The 12,245-nt window shown below is 52.5% G+C and overlaps 1 non-coding gene across 1 annotated transcript; it reads right to left on the bottom strand.

The window, feature by feature from the left end:
• Positions 1 to 11,444: 11,444 nt before the first annotated feature.
• Positions 11,445 to 11,538, bottom strand: TRNAI-UAU. Its single transcript has 2 exons — positions 11,501 to 11,538; positions 11,445 to 11,480 (listed from the first exon to the last, which is right to left on the bottom strand). It is a non-coding gene; the product is annotated as a tRNA-Ile (tRNA).
• Positions 11,539 to 12,245: the final 707 nt, after the last annotated feature.

Here is a 12,245-nt window from a genome sequence, read left to right as displayed (position 1 = left end):
GGATTGGGCCAAAAGAAAGATGATGAGGTTCAACAAGGACAAGTGCAGAGTCCTGCACTTAGGACGGAAGAATCCCATGCACTGCTACAGACTAGGGACCGAATGGCTGGGCATCAGTTCTGCAGAAAAGGACCTAGGGGTTATGGTGGACGAAAAGCTGAATATGAGTCAACAGTGTGCCCTTGTTGCCAAGAAGGCTAATGGCATTTTGAGTTGTATAAGTAGGGGCATTTCCAGCAGATCGAGGGATGTGATCATTCCCCTCTATTCAGCACTGGTGAGGCCTCATTTGGAGTACTGTGTCCAGTTTTGGGCCCCACACTACAAGAAGGATGTGGATAAGTTGGAGAGAGTCCAGTGGAGGGCAACAAAAATGATTAGGGGGCTGGAGCACATGACTTATGAGGAGAGGCTGAGGGAACTGGGATTGTTTAGTCTGCAGAAGAGAAGAATGAGGGGGGATTTGATAGCTGCTTTCAACTACCTGAAAGGGGGTTCCAAAGAGGATGGATCTAGACTGTTCTCAGTGGTAGAAGATGACAGAACAAGGAGTAATGGTCTCAAGTTGCAGAGGGGGAGGTTTAGGTTGGATATTAGGAAAAACTTTTTCACTAGTAGGGTGGTGAAGAACTGGAATGGGTTACCTAGGGAGGTGGTGGAATCTGCTTCCTTAGAGGTTTTTAAGGTCAGGCTTGACAAAGCCCTGGCTGGGATGATTTAGTTGGGTTTGGTCCTGCTTTGAGCAGGGGGTTGGACTAGATACCTCCTGAGGTCCCTTCCAACCCTGAGATTCTATGATTCTATGAGTCTGAAGTGTGGAAGGGGGAGGGTGGCAAGAGGAGGTTTTGAGAGGAAAAAAGGTGCTGCTGAGCTGGTAGGTGAGGGCAAGGTCCCAGGCGGGTGTTGTGTGAGGAGCTGTGTAGGCCCGGAAAGGCGTCGTGCTGGGCAAGGGCAGGTGAGGAGGGCCAGGGCTTTTCCCAGGGCTGTTGCTGCGGCCAAAGCCTTTGGGAAGCAGAAGAGAGCCAGGGGTGCTGTTGCCTGCTGGGGCCCATGCGACAGTGTAGGTGTACGCTGACCGTAGCTGGTCTGTGGGAGCTGGGGCCCCTCCCTCTGCCCCTTTCCTCGTTAGTATAGTGGTGAGTATCCCCGCCTGTCATGCGGGAGACTGGGGTTTGATTCCCTGATGGGGAGGGTGACCCCTTTTCAAGGGGGGGAACAAAAAAATCTTTGGCCTGCCCACCCTATGCCTTGCATTCTCCTTCAATGGCCACTTCCCTTCGCACCCCGAACTGATGACTTTCACCTCCAGAGAGACAATTACCTCACAAGGACACGCTGGCCCTAGCCAAAGCCTCTCCCTGGCCTTCCGCCCCCGGGCCCAGCTTCGGGGCCTGCACGTGGGGGCACGTTTCAGAGCGGCAAAGGGAAATAGGCTGGCCAGGGGCATGAGCACTGATTTCCCAACACCCCCCTGCAGTTTTGTGAACTAGTTACATGCCAAACCTGGTTGCTGAACTTCGCGACTTTGTCCTCACCCACAACTATTTCACATTTGAGGACAATATATATCTTCAAGTCAGCGGCACTGCTATGGGTACCCAAATGGCCCCACAGTATGCCAACATTTTTATGGCTGACTTAAAATAACGCTTCCTTAGCTCTCGTCTCCTAATGCCCCTACTGTACTTGCGCTACACTGAAGACATCTTCATCATCAGGACTCATGGAAAAGAAGCCCTTGAGGAATTCCACCATAATTTTAACAATTTCCATCCCTCCATCTACCTCGGCCTAGATCAATTCACTCAAGAGGTTCAGTTCCTTGACAGTACTGTGCTGATAAGAGATGGTCACATAAACACAACCCTTTACCGGAAACCCACTGACCGCTATACTTACCTACATGCCTCCAGCTTCCATCCAGGACACCCCACATGATCCATTGTCTATAGCCAAGCTCTAAGATACAACCGTATTTGCTCCAATCCCTCAGACAGAGATAAACACCTACAAGATCTCTATCAAGCATTCTTAAAACTACATTACCCACCTGCTGAAGTGAAAAAACAGGTTGACCGAGCCGGAAGAGTACCCAGAAGTCACCTACTACAAGACAGGCCCAACATAGAAAATAACAGAACACCACTGGCCTTTACGTTCATCCCCCCAATTAAAACCTCTCTAGCGAATCATCAAAGATCTACAACCTATCCTGAAAGATGATCCTCACGCTCCCAGATCTTGGGAGACAGGCCAGTCCTTGCTTACAGACAACCCCCAAACCTGAAGCAAATCCTCACCAGCAACCACAGAACAACAACACTAACCCAGGAATCTATCCTTGCAACAAAACCCGATGCCAACTCTGTCCACTTATCTATTCAAGTGACACCATAATACGACCTACTCACATCAGCCATGCCATCAGGGTTCGTTCACCTCCATATCTACCAATGTGATATATGTCATTATGTGCCAGCAATGCCCCTCTGCCATGTACATTGGCCAAACCAGACAGTCTCTGTGCAAAAAATAAATGGGATGTAAAGCAGACGTCAAGAATTATAAGATTCAAACACCAATAGGAGAACACTTCAACCTCTGGCCGTTCAGTAACAGATTTAAAGATGGCAATTTTGCAATAGAAAGCTTCAAAACAGACTCCAACGAGAAACTGCTGAACTTGAATTAATATGCAAACTAGATACAATCAATTTAGGCTTAAATAGAGACTGGAAATGGCTGAGCCATTACACACATTGAATCCATTTCCCCATGTCAAGTATCCTCACACCTTCTTGTCAAACTATCTTAAATGGGTCATCTTGATTATCACTACAAAAGTTTTTTTTCTCCTGCTGAGAATAGCTCATCTTAATTAATTAGCCTCTTAGAGTTGGTTGGGCAACTCCCACCTTTTCATGTTCTCTGTTTGTATGTGTGTGTGCTTATACATATATCCTCACTATATGTTCCATTCTATGCATCCGATGAAGCCATTTATCAACATTGAATTTCATCTGCCATTTTGTTGCCCAATCACCCAGTTTTGTGAGATCCCTTTGTAACTCTTCGCAGTCTGCCTGGGACTTAACTATCTTGAACAGTTTTGTATCATCTGCAAATTTTGTCACCTCACTGTTTACGCATTTTTCCAGATCATTTATGAGTATGTTGAACAGTAATGGTCCCAGTACTGACCCCTCTGGGATACCACTATTTATCTCTCTCCATTCTGAAAACTGATAATTTATTCCTACCCTTTGTTTCCAAGATTTTAACCAGTTACTGATCCATGAGAGGACTTCCCTCTTATCCCATGATGGCTTACTTTTCAAAAGTCAATTTAAATTAAATACATTTTTTTTAAAATTATATATATTTTTAGAAATTTAGACCTGTTATGTGTAACTTGCATTATCCTTAAGTTAAATTTGCATTATTCTAACAAAACATTTACTTTATTCACATCTCTTTTATATATCTCATTGGCCCTGACACCCCCCCTGTAAATTCAAACACCCCCCCTAATTTCAATTCCTGGGGAAACTACTGGGCGCCGCCTCCTGCCTGGCGAGAAGGTGCAGCACCGGGGGGGTCACAGGGTGCGAAGGGCTTCCGCGCGCGGCTGTTTTCTGCCGGTCGCGGGGTGACGGTTCCTGCCCGGGGCGGCCGGGGGCCGCGGGGTCCCGATGGCAGCTGGGGGCTCTGGCATCCACCTGCAGCGTCTGGGACCTACGGGGCCATCTGCAATAGCCGGGGGCTGCGGCTTCTCCTCACCCCCTCCGTGACTGGGAATGCCAGGCTCTGCCTACAGTGTCTGAGAGCTGGTGGCTCCCTCTCTTGCCTGTGGCGGCTGAGGGCTGCCTGTGGTGGCTGGGAGCTCCAGGGGCTTCGGAGCTGCAGGGTCTATTTGCAATGACATGGGGCTGCAGGGTCCTCACACCATCAAGGCCTGTTGGGAAATCCTGGGTCCCTCCGCAGCGGCTGGGAGCTCTGGGGTCTACTTGTAGGAGCTGCAGGGTCTATTAGCAATGACGTGGGGCTGCGGGGCCCTCCCGCCATCAAGGCCTGTTGGGAAATCCTGGGTCCATCCGCAGCGGCTGGGAGCTCTGGGGTCCGCTCCTAGGAGCTGCAGGGTCCATACGCAGTGGTGTGGGGCTGTGGGGGCTCCCCGGCCACCCATGGCTGCTGGGAGCTCCAGGGTCTGCCTGTGGGAGCTGTGGGGAGATGAGGGGTTTGGGGTGGAGGAGGGGGCTCCAGGCTGCAGGGTGGGGCCGAGGGATTCAGAGTGCAGGAGGGGGCTGTGGGTTGAGGCAGGGGGTTGGGGTCCAGGACGGGGTGATGGCTCTGGGGTGGGGGCAGGGATGATGGGTTCCAGGTGTGGGAGGAAGCCCTGGGCTGGGGCAGGAGGTTGAAATGCAGAGGGGTGAGGGCTCTGGGGTGCAAGAGGGGGCTCTGGGTTTGGGGGGGTTCAGGGCTGGGGCAGGGGGTTGGGGTGCAGACTTACCTCGGGCGGCTCCTGGTCAGCGGTGCAGCAGGGGGGACCTACTGGCCTCTTCCAGGGCACAGTGCGGTGCCCTAGGACACGTAGGGACCAGCCTGCCTGAGCCCCGCAGCACCGCTGACCGGACTTTATAACCCAGTCACCCCGACTGGGAGCTCCAGGGTCCCCCTGTCCCATGTGGTACCTGGGAGCTCTGGGATCCACCCACAACAGCTGGGAGCTCTGGGGGCCTCCCGCTGCTCACAGTAGCTGGGAGCTGTGGGGTCCATCCGTGGTGCCATGGGCCTGTGGGAGCCCCTTCCGACACTGGTGGCTGATAGCTGTGAGGCCCCCACCAGCCGACAGCTCCAGTCTTGCTGCCCCAGGGCTGAGGAGGAAAATGTCACTGAGATCTCTGAAAGTCACAGTTTCTGTGACCCCCTTTATATAATCTGAGCCTTAATCGTTGTTGACTGTCTCTCTCGATCTCTAGGTCTGCTCTAGCGCGGCTGGGACAGGGAAGACAGACGCTCACCCCCCAGCACAGGTTTGGGCAGCAATGGCTCTTGGGCTATTTGCTGAGCATGCAGAGGACTTGTCCAGGCCGGTGGAGCAGCTCAGCCAGATGAGGAGCTGGAAGAAGGAGACCTGAGCAGCCTGGAGATCCCTCTTTTTCTCCACAGCCACTGCCTGTCAGCAGGATTCCTCCTTCTCCTCAGTGAGACCAAATCTAAGCACCTAGACAGCCGGTCTGTCCGCTGCACCCCAATCCCTCATGCCAGAGCCTCCCTGCCAAAGTCCTGTACCTGGCTCCAGAGAATTGTCTCACATCTCACTGGGAACTCGACTACTTGTGCCCAGACAGTCTTGGCCCCACTCAGTAGAGGACCTGAGAAACACAGTGTCTGCCTTTTCCAAATCAGTGCTTGGAAAGGTTTTGGTCCTGTGACCATGTGGCCTAATGGATAAGGCGTCTGACTTTGAATCAGGCAATTGAGGGTTCAAGTCCCTTCATGGTTGTGTTGGTGCAGTTTTACCTTTGTGCTGAACGTCCTGCTCCCTTCAGGGCTAGAACCTCTTCTTGGCCGCTCAGGCCAATGCTCTGGCTTCAGCTAGAGCCCCGGGAAGGAGTTGGGGGTTGGGTGTCACAAAGGCTGGGGCATGAGCCCCAGGTGCTTCCAGTCTCACCTTTGCCCTTCCTGACTTGCCAAAGAAAATGGGCAGCTGCCCGGGCTAGAGTGTGGAGCAGTTTCCCTCTTCCAAGTGTGCGCCTGTCCCTGTGCTTGAGGGGGTTGCTACATAGCCCCTTGGGAGCCTGGGTGTTTCTCTGCTTCTCGCCAGCTGGGGAAAAGCCTCTTGGGGTAAAATCTCCTGCCCCACTGCCAAAGTGAGCACCTGGAGTGGGAACGGTCAGAGGCCCCACCAGGGGGGCTGGCCCTGCTTTCCTACCATCTTCTGATGTTGGCCACAAAGCATCAGCAGCTGGCTGTGGGTGGTTTTCAGTGCGTGTTCGGCATGGCAGGGAGCAGGGAGCAGCCTGGCTGGGTCTCTGTGGCTGTCTGCTGGCCACGCATAGGCATGGTTCTCCCCTCCTCTTGCCCTGCCCTTGGATGTACTGTGGCTTTTAAGCCTTCCCTTGGAGCTGTCAGCACCAGCCGCCTCTGTCCTAGGTGCCCAGAGGAGGAGAGGTGCTGGGCTCCAGCCTGGGACTCTTCCTCCCGCCTGCCTAGCCCTGACTATGAAACCTGGCCCTGACACTCCTTTCTTCAAGCGCCATGTGGGCAAGAGGAAAAGTGTGGTAGAAAGCACAAGGGCCAAACTTGTGGGCATCAGAAATCCCAAACACCCAGTCCAACCATAGCCACTTCTAGACCCCATTCCAACCAAAGACCTGGCTCCAGTGGGTATGAGTCACTCAGCAAAAGGTAAACAACTCATTCTTATACAGCTGGAGACAGGAAAGCACTTGGATCTCCAGGGATTTACCACAAGGTCCCACTGAGATTTGAACTCAGATTTCAGCATGCCAACCATTACACCACGGGACCAGCTTGTGCTAGTTTTCTAAACATTGGTGACCCTATCATAGAATACCAGGGTTGGAAGGGACCTCAGCAGGTCATCTAGTCCAACCCCCTGCTCAAAGCAGGGCCTATCCACAGACAGATTTTTATCCCAGATCCCTAAATGGCCCTCTCAAGGACTGAGCTCACACACCTGGATTTAGCGGCCAATACTCAAACCACTGAGCTCTCCCTCCCTCACAGGCCCAGCTTGTGTAAGGGACTGTTGGCCCTTTACTAAAACTGAGTGGGGTTTTTTTGGTTGGCTAGTTCCCAGTCCCAATAGAAGGGGGAAGGGCCAATGGGAAAGCAGGACCCTGAGACTGACAGGCCCCTGGGGCAATGACCACCAACTGGTAGGGAACAAGTGAAAATTCGTTAATGAGTAAAATTCCTGGTGAAAATTGGCAAAGCTGTGGAGAGTTTCAAAAGTTCCAGTGAATTTACACATGAAGATACAAACAGAGAGAAAGAGAACATCACAGACTGCACAGGCCCACACAGACATAAACAAAAACCAAACCCACACAGCACATAGAGCCATATACCCATAAGGGAAAGCCACACAAAATATAGAAAGAACAAATCCACACCAAAAAATACAGCAAAAGCCCACAACAAGAAAGCACAAAACCCACATACCAAAAGAATACTTAGCAAAAAACAATATTCATGCAAAAATCATACACACACCCATGCACACAAAACTATGCAAGGCATCCACCAAAATCACACAGGACCCACATGCACATCAACACGACAGATGAAAACTACACCAACATACAGAAAGCCAGGTAGGGTTTGAGTCTCACAGCGAAGAGGGTGAGCACACAGGTGGTTTGGGGAGCAAAGACTGAGGGGGAGTTGGGGGCAGTGCTCTGGGCTCTACTCGACCCCTCCTGACACAGGCGGCTGGTGGAGAGCAGAGCCTGGTAGATCTGTGGAATCTGCCCTGCTCTCTGTAAAGCAAGGGGACCTCGGTGTCTTCTGAGCTGCAATTGTATTTTCTGCAGGGCAAAATGATTGGCAGAAGCCATTTGCTTAAAAGAAACTAGTGCTGTAGGTGAGGTTTGAACTCTCAACCTCAGCATGATTCTACTCAGCACTGCTCTATAATTATTGGGCACTAACCCATTGCACCACTGGGCCCTGTTTTCAGGAGCTTATCTCCATGTTTCATGGATGGATTAGCAAAGTGCGGGGATTGCATTAGCTAAAACAAATCCATATTAAAGGCTGCAGGATGGCAGCAGCAGAGGTGGGGAGCCTCCTTCCATGTGATAGAGCTGGTTGCCCCTTCCGTTGCTCAGGGGAAGGTTGGTGCTTTGAGCCCACCCGGTGCTGGAACATCTTGGGGGGAGGGATAGCTCAGTGGTTTGAGCATTGGCCTGCTAAACCCAGGGTTGTGAGTTCAATCCTTGAGGGGGCCACTTAGGGAGCTGGGGCAAAAAATTGGTCCTGCTAGTGAAGGCAGGGGGCTGGACTCAATGACCTTTCAAGGTCCCTTCCAGTTCTAGGAGATTGGTATATCTCCAACTATTACCTTTAACGTCCCATGGGTGAGATTAATGGGACTCTTGGGAAGGGAGGGGAAGTATTTTCTATGCCTGCCTAGCTCCATTGGTCTCCTGTGGCCCTTTCAGCTCTCTGCTCCCCTGTTGGGGAGATGCAGAGACAAGCCCCCATCTGGGTGAGTCACCGAGAGGCTGTGTCCCATGGCGTGTGTGGGGGAGAGGGGTAGGGGTGGGATGGGGCTCAAGGGGAGAAGGTTGTGTGTGACAGTGTGTGGGGGAGGGGGAGGGTGCATTCCTTAGGATAGAAATAATGGAAAACACAGGGGCAGTGACAGTGGAGCCCCGTGTCTGAGTGTTATGACCCTGTGTGGTGCTGCCGTTCACCTTCCCCTCCTATGGGCTCAGCTTTCATTGAATCCAGCATTTTTTCACCTGTCCTCACCACAGAGGTGTCCCACATGCCTCAGCTACGGAGTGTCCCTCTTAGAGACGCGGAGGACTGGAACTGATTTCAGCTGCTGGACAACTCTGCCAGGTCTTTATTCATTTGTACAGGAAAATGCTGAGTGTTTAAATTCATTTCAAGCCCCCGCCCCCATTCAGCGAACTCCTGAACATACTGGAGATGGGTCTGGAAATCGATTTTCATTCAAAAAAGTTTTTAAAGGAATCACTTGGATTGGAACTAGGAACCCATTACCCTGCAGGAAACATTCACCCACTGAGCTCTACTCTCAACAAAGAGTGTCATGTATAGCCCAGAGCAAGAACATTATTTAACCTGGGGGTTAGTAAACTTTATACAAACACCACAGCTTACAAACTCCCCACCCCCGCTCTGTGTCACCAGAGCACAACAACAACTCTCCTTGGGGCACACACAGCTCCCCAGCTCCCTGCCCGTCAGTCTCTCCAGCGTTGCTCCAATCCCTTAAAGCAGGGTCTCAACCACAAGTTACCTTAGGGCCGGTGCCAGTCCTCCAGTCCTCCCAGTGGCCAATAATGTCACTCATACTGCCCAGAACCCGCCCCCCAAAACTCTGCCCCTCACCTGTCTAAGGCTCTGGGAGGGAGTTTGGGTGGGGGGAGGAGGTCTAGGGTGCAGGCCCTGGGCTGGGGATTGGGGTGCAGGATCTGGGAGGGAGTTTGGGTGCAGAAGGGGTGAGAGGTTGGGCTCTGGGAGGGAGTTTGGGTGGGGGGAGGAAGTCTAGGGTGCAGGCCCTGGGCTGGGGCTGGGGATTGGGGTGCAGGCTCTGGAGGGAGTTTGGGTGCAGAAGGGGTGAGCGGCTGGGCTCTGGGAGGGAGTTTGGGTTGGGGAGGGGGTCTGGGATGCAGGCTCTGGGATGGAGTTTGGGTGCTGGTGCAGGCTCTGGGCTGGGGCAGGAGGAAGGGGGAACAGGAGTAAGGGTGGGGTTGAGGGCTGTGGGAGGAAGATTGGGGGTAGGCGGGAGGGGGGGTGTGGGAAGGGGGTGGGGGTGCAGGCTCAGGAAGGGGGTCAGGGGTGTGGCACTTACCTGGGGCTCCAAGGCAGGGTGGGCTGGGGGTCCTCTGCATGCTGCTGCCCCCAGGCATCACCCCCACAGCGTCCCATTGGCTGCAGGGGCTCGGGACGGGCAGCGCGTGGAGGCACAGATCCACCCTGCCCTGCCATGCGGGAGGGGCCGGCAGCCACTGGAGTGAGCAGGCAGATGACTGGAAGGGTTTTCCCATCCCTGTAATAGCTACATGAACAGAACAATTCTTCCTTTTCTTTAGCACTATCTAAGCAGGGCTTAGGTCACCTTAACTCTATGTGTTTGGGGTGGGTTTCACACTCTAAGAGACGTTGCGCTGCCAGTTCAGTGCCCAGCGTACACCAGCCCTTAGATCCCTCTTGGTATTTCAATGCAGGCACTGACCTGTGAGAGGAAAACATCAGCTCACAAACACAGAGACTGAATTCCCCACATTTAATCTCGCTGCACTTTCCAGAAAGTCACAAAATTCTATTCATTCTTGCTAGGACAGAGAAAAAGTAAGTGACATTAAGTTTTCGGCTTGGTTAAATAAAATTAAGTGTTTAATTAATATAGTAAAAATATGTCCTGATTCCTCTAACTAACACTACAGCGTGAAATAGGAACAGAGACAAAGCTTGTCAGTGACGACTAATTTTGCAAATGATCTTCCCATTATTAATTTCCACGCTGCCCCCATTGGAGGTCTGGGCATCTCCAGTGTCATTGCTCTGCATTCACCTTCCCCTTAGACTTGTTCTTGGACATTTGCCTTCCTCTGCAGCATGGGGCTCGGGTCACTTGCTGGAGGATTCCCTGCACCTTGAGGTCTTTAAGCCACGATTTGAGGACTTCAATAACTTAGACATAGGGCAGGGGTTTGTTACAGGAGTGGGTGGGTGAGATTCTGTGGCCTGCATTGTGCAGGAGGTCAGACTAGATGATCATAATGGTCCCTTCTGACCTTAAGTCTATGAATCTATTAATCTTTACCCAAATTTGGAAAATTGTGCAGTTCAGAATGTGAATAGTGACCTCGTCTCCTTCCTGCATCTGCTCTACATTGCTCCACAGCAGCTTCTCCACTTGCAGAGTCACCCCAGCCCTGCAGTGCAGCCACCCAGGGTTCAGCAGGGGCCCCTGGCAAGGACCGTGCGTGCAGCTAACAGCCCGGTGTGCCTGGCCGTGAGGCAGCTGTAAAAAAGCAACACCCCCCCCCAGAAGTACAGAGACTGAGTTTCCCAACTATAACATCATGACCCCCTGTAGAAAGCCACACGTGTCAGTTGTAGTTTCACAGGGAGATGCTAAAATCAAGTGACACCAATTTTTAAGTTGAGTAAATAAAGTTGAGGAGATAGTTATTAACCTCTCAAAAATACACTAAAGATCCCTCAACATAACACCTGAAGGCAAAATATGAACAGAGACAAACCTTGTCAGCAAAGGCTCATTTCCCAAATGATCCTCAAAATGTTACTAATTCCCACCCCTCCTCCACAGGAGCTCTGTGCAGTGTCACTGTTCTGCAGGCAGCTTCCCATTAAATGCTGTTGTGGGACATTCCCAGACCTGGAAATGTACCAACGACAGAATTTGAAGAGCAAACCTGGCTCCCCGCACCAGGCGGGATTTGAGTGTTTTGTCCCTGTCACTTAGTGTTTGTCAATAGTACAGACGCCAGGGGCAGGACTCCAGGCTCTGCTTGAGGGATCCTGGCACAGGGGCTGGGAGTAGAAAGGATTGTAGAGTCTGACCTGTGCTCTGAAGAGGAGGTAATAAGTGAAGGGGGCATTTTTGAATCCTCCTCAGTGTCCCCCTGGCTGGAATTCTACATTCCACAGGCCAAATGAGGGGGTGATGCCCTGTGGTCAATGAAAACCAGTGCTCCAGGTGAGGCTTGAACTCACAACCTCAGCATAGCTCCTCTCAGCACTGCCCTATAAGTACTGTGCGCTAACCAATTGTGCCACTGGAGCACCTGTTAATTATGATGGGGGGAAGGGATGGAGAGCGGTGAGAGGAGGTGGGATCATTGGGGAAGAGGCAGTGTAGGAGTGGGGCCTTGGGAAGTGGGGTGGTGCAGGGGTGTGGGTTTAAATGGAAGGGATGGGGCTACTGTTTGGGCTCTGGTGGCCACCACTTTTAGGCAGGGCCATCCTGGTGAGGCAGATGGGACAATTTTCCCCAGGCCCTGACCCCACAGGGGCCCCACAAGCCCTGGCCGAGAATCCCTTCCCTGGCTAGAGGCGCCTTTTTAATTTTTACTCACCCGGCAGCGGTCCGGGTCTTTGGATGCACTTCCGCAGAGGGTCCTTCAGTGCTGCCAAAGACGCGGAGCGAGTGAAGGACCCGCTGCCACTGAAGACTCGGCCGCTGCCCAGTGAGTAGAAGCATCGCAGCGGGTGGCACCTTTTTTTATGTCCGCTCTCCTGCTTTGCCCCAGGCCCCCGAATCCTCTGGGCAGCCCTGCTTTTAGGGAGCCTGCCCTGCTTCTGGTGGGACCACAAGACGTCCCAGAGCAGAGAGGGTGGCCAGCAGAGCGGTGACAGGGTGGAACGGCAAGTGACTGGCAATGTGGCCAGACAGCGGAGGGAGAAAGGGGCTTTCCCCCCGGGAGGTGAGAGGTGAACTCTGGGTTTTCACTGACCCAGGCCAGCAGCTATGGGTGAGGTGCAGTGAAGGG

The sequence above is a fragment of the Mauremys reevesii genome, unplaced genomic scaffold (assembly GCF_016161935.1).
Source record: "Mauremys reevesii isolate NIE-2019 unplaced genomic scaffold, ASM1616193v1 Contig85, whole genome shotgun sequence".
NCBI classification, from domain to species: domain Eukaryota; kingdom Metazoa; phylum Chordata; order Testudines; family Geoemydidae; genus Mauremys; species Mauremys reevesii.
The sequence above is the reverse complement of the archived record's forward strand: the minus strand, read 5'-3'. Positions and strand labels throughout refer to the sequence as shown.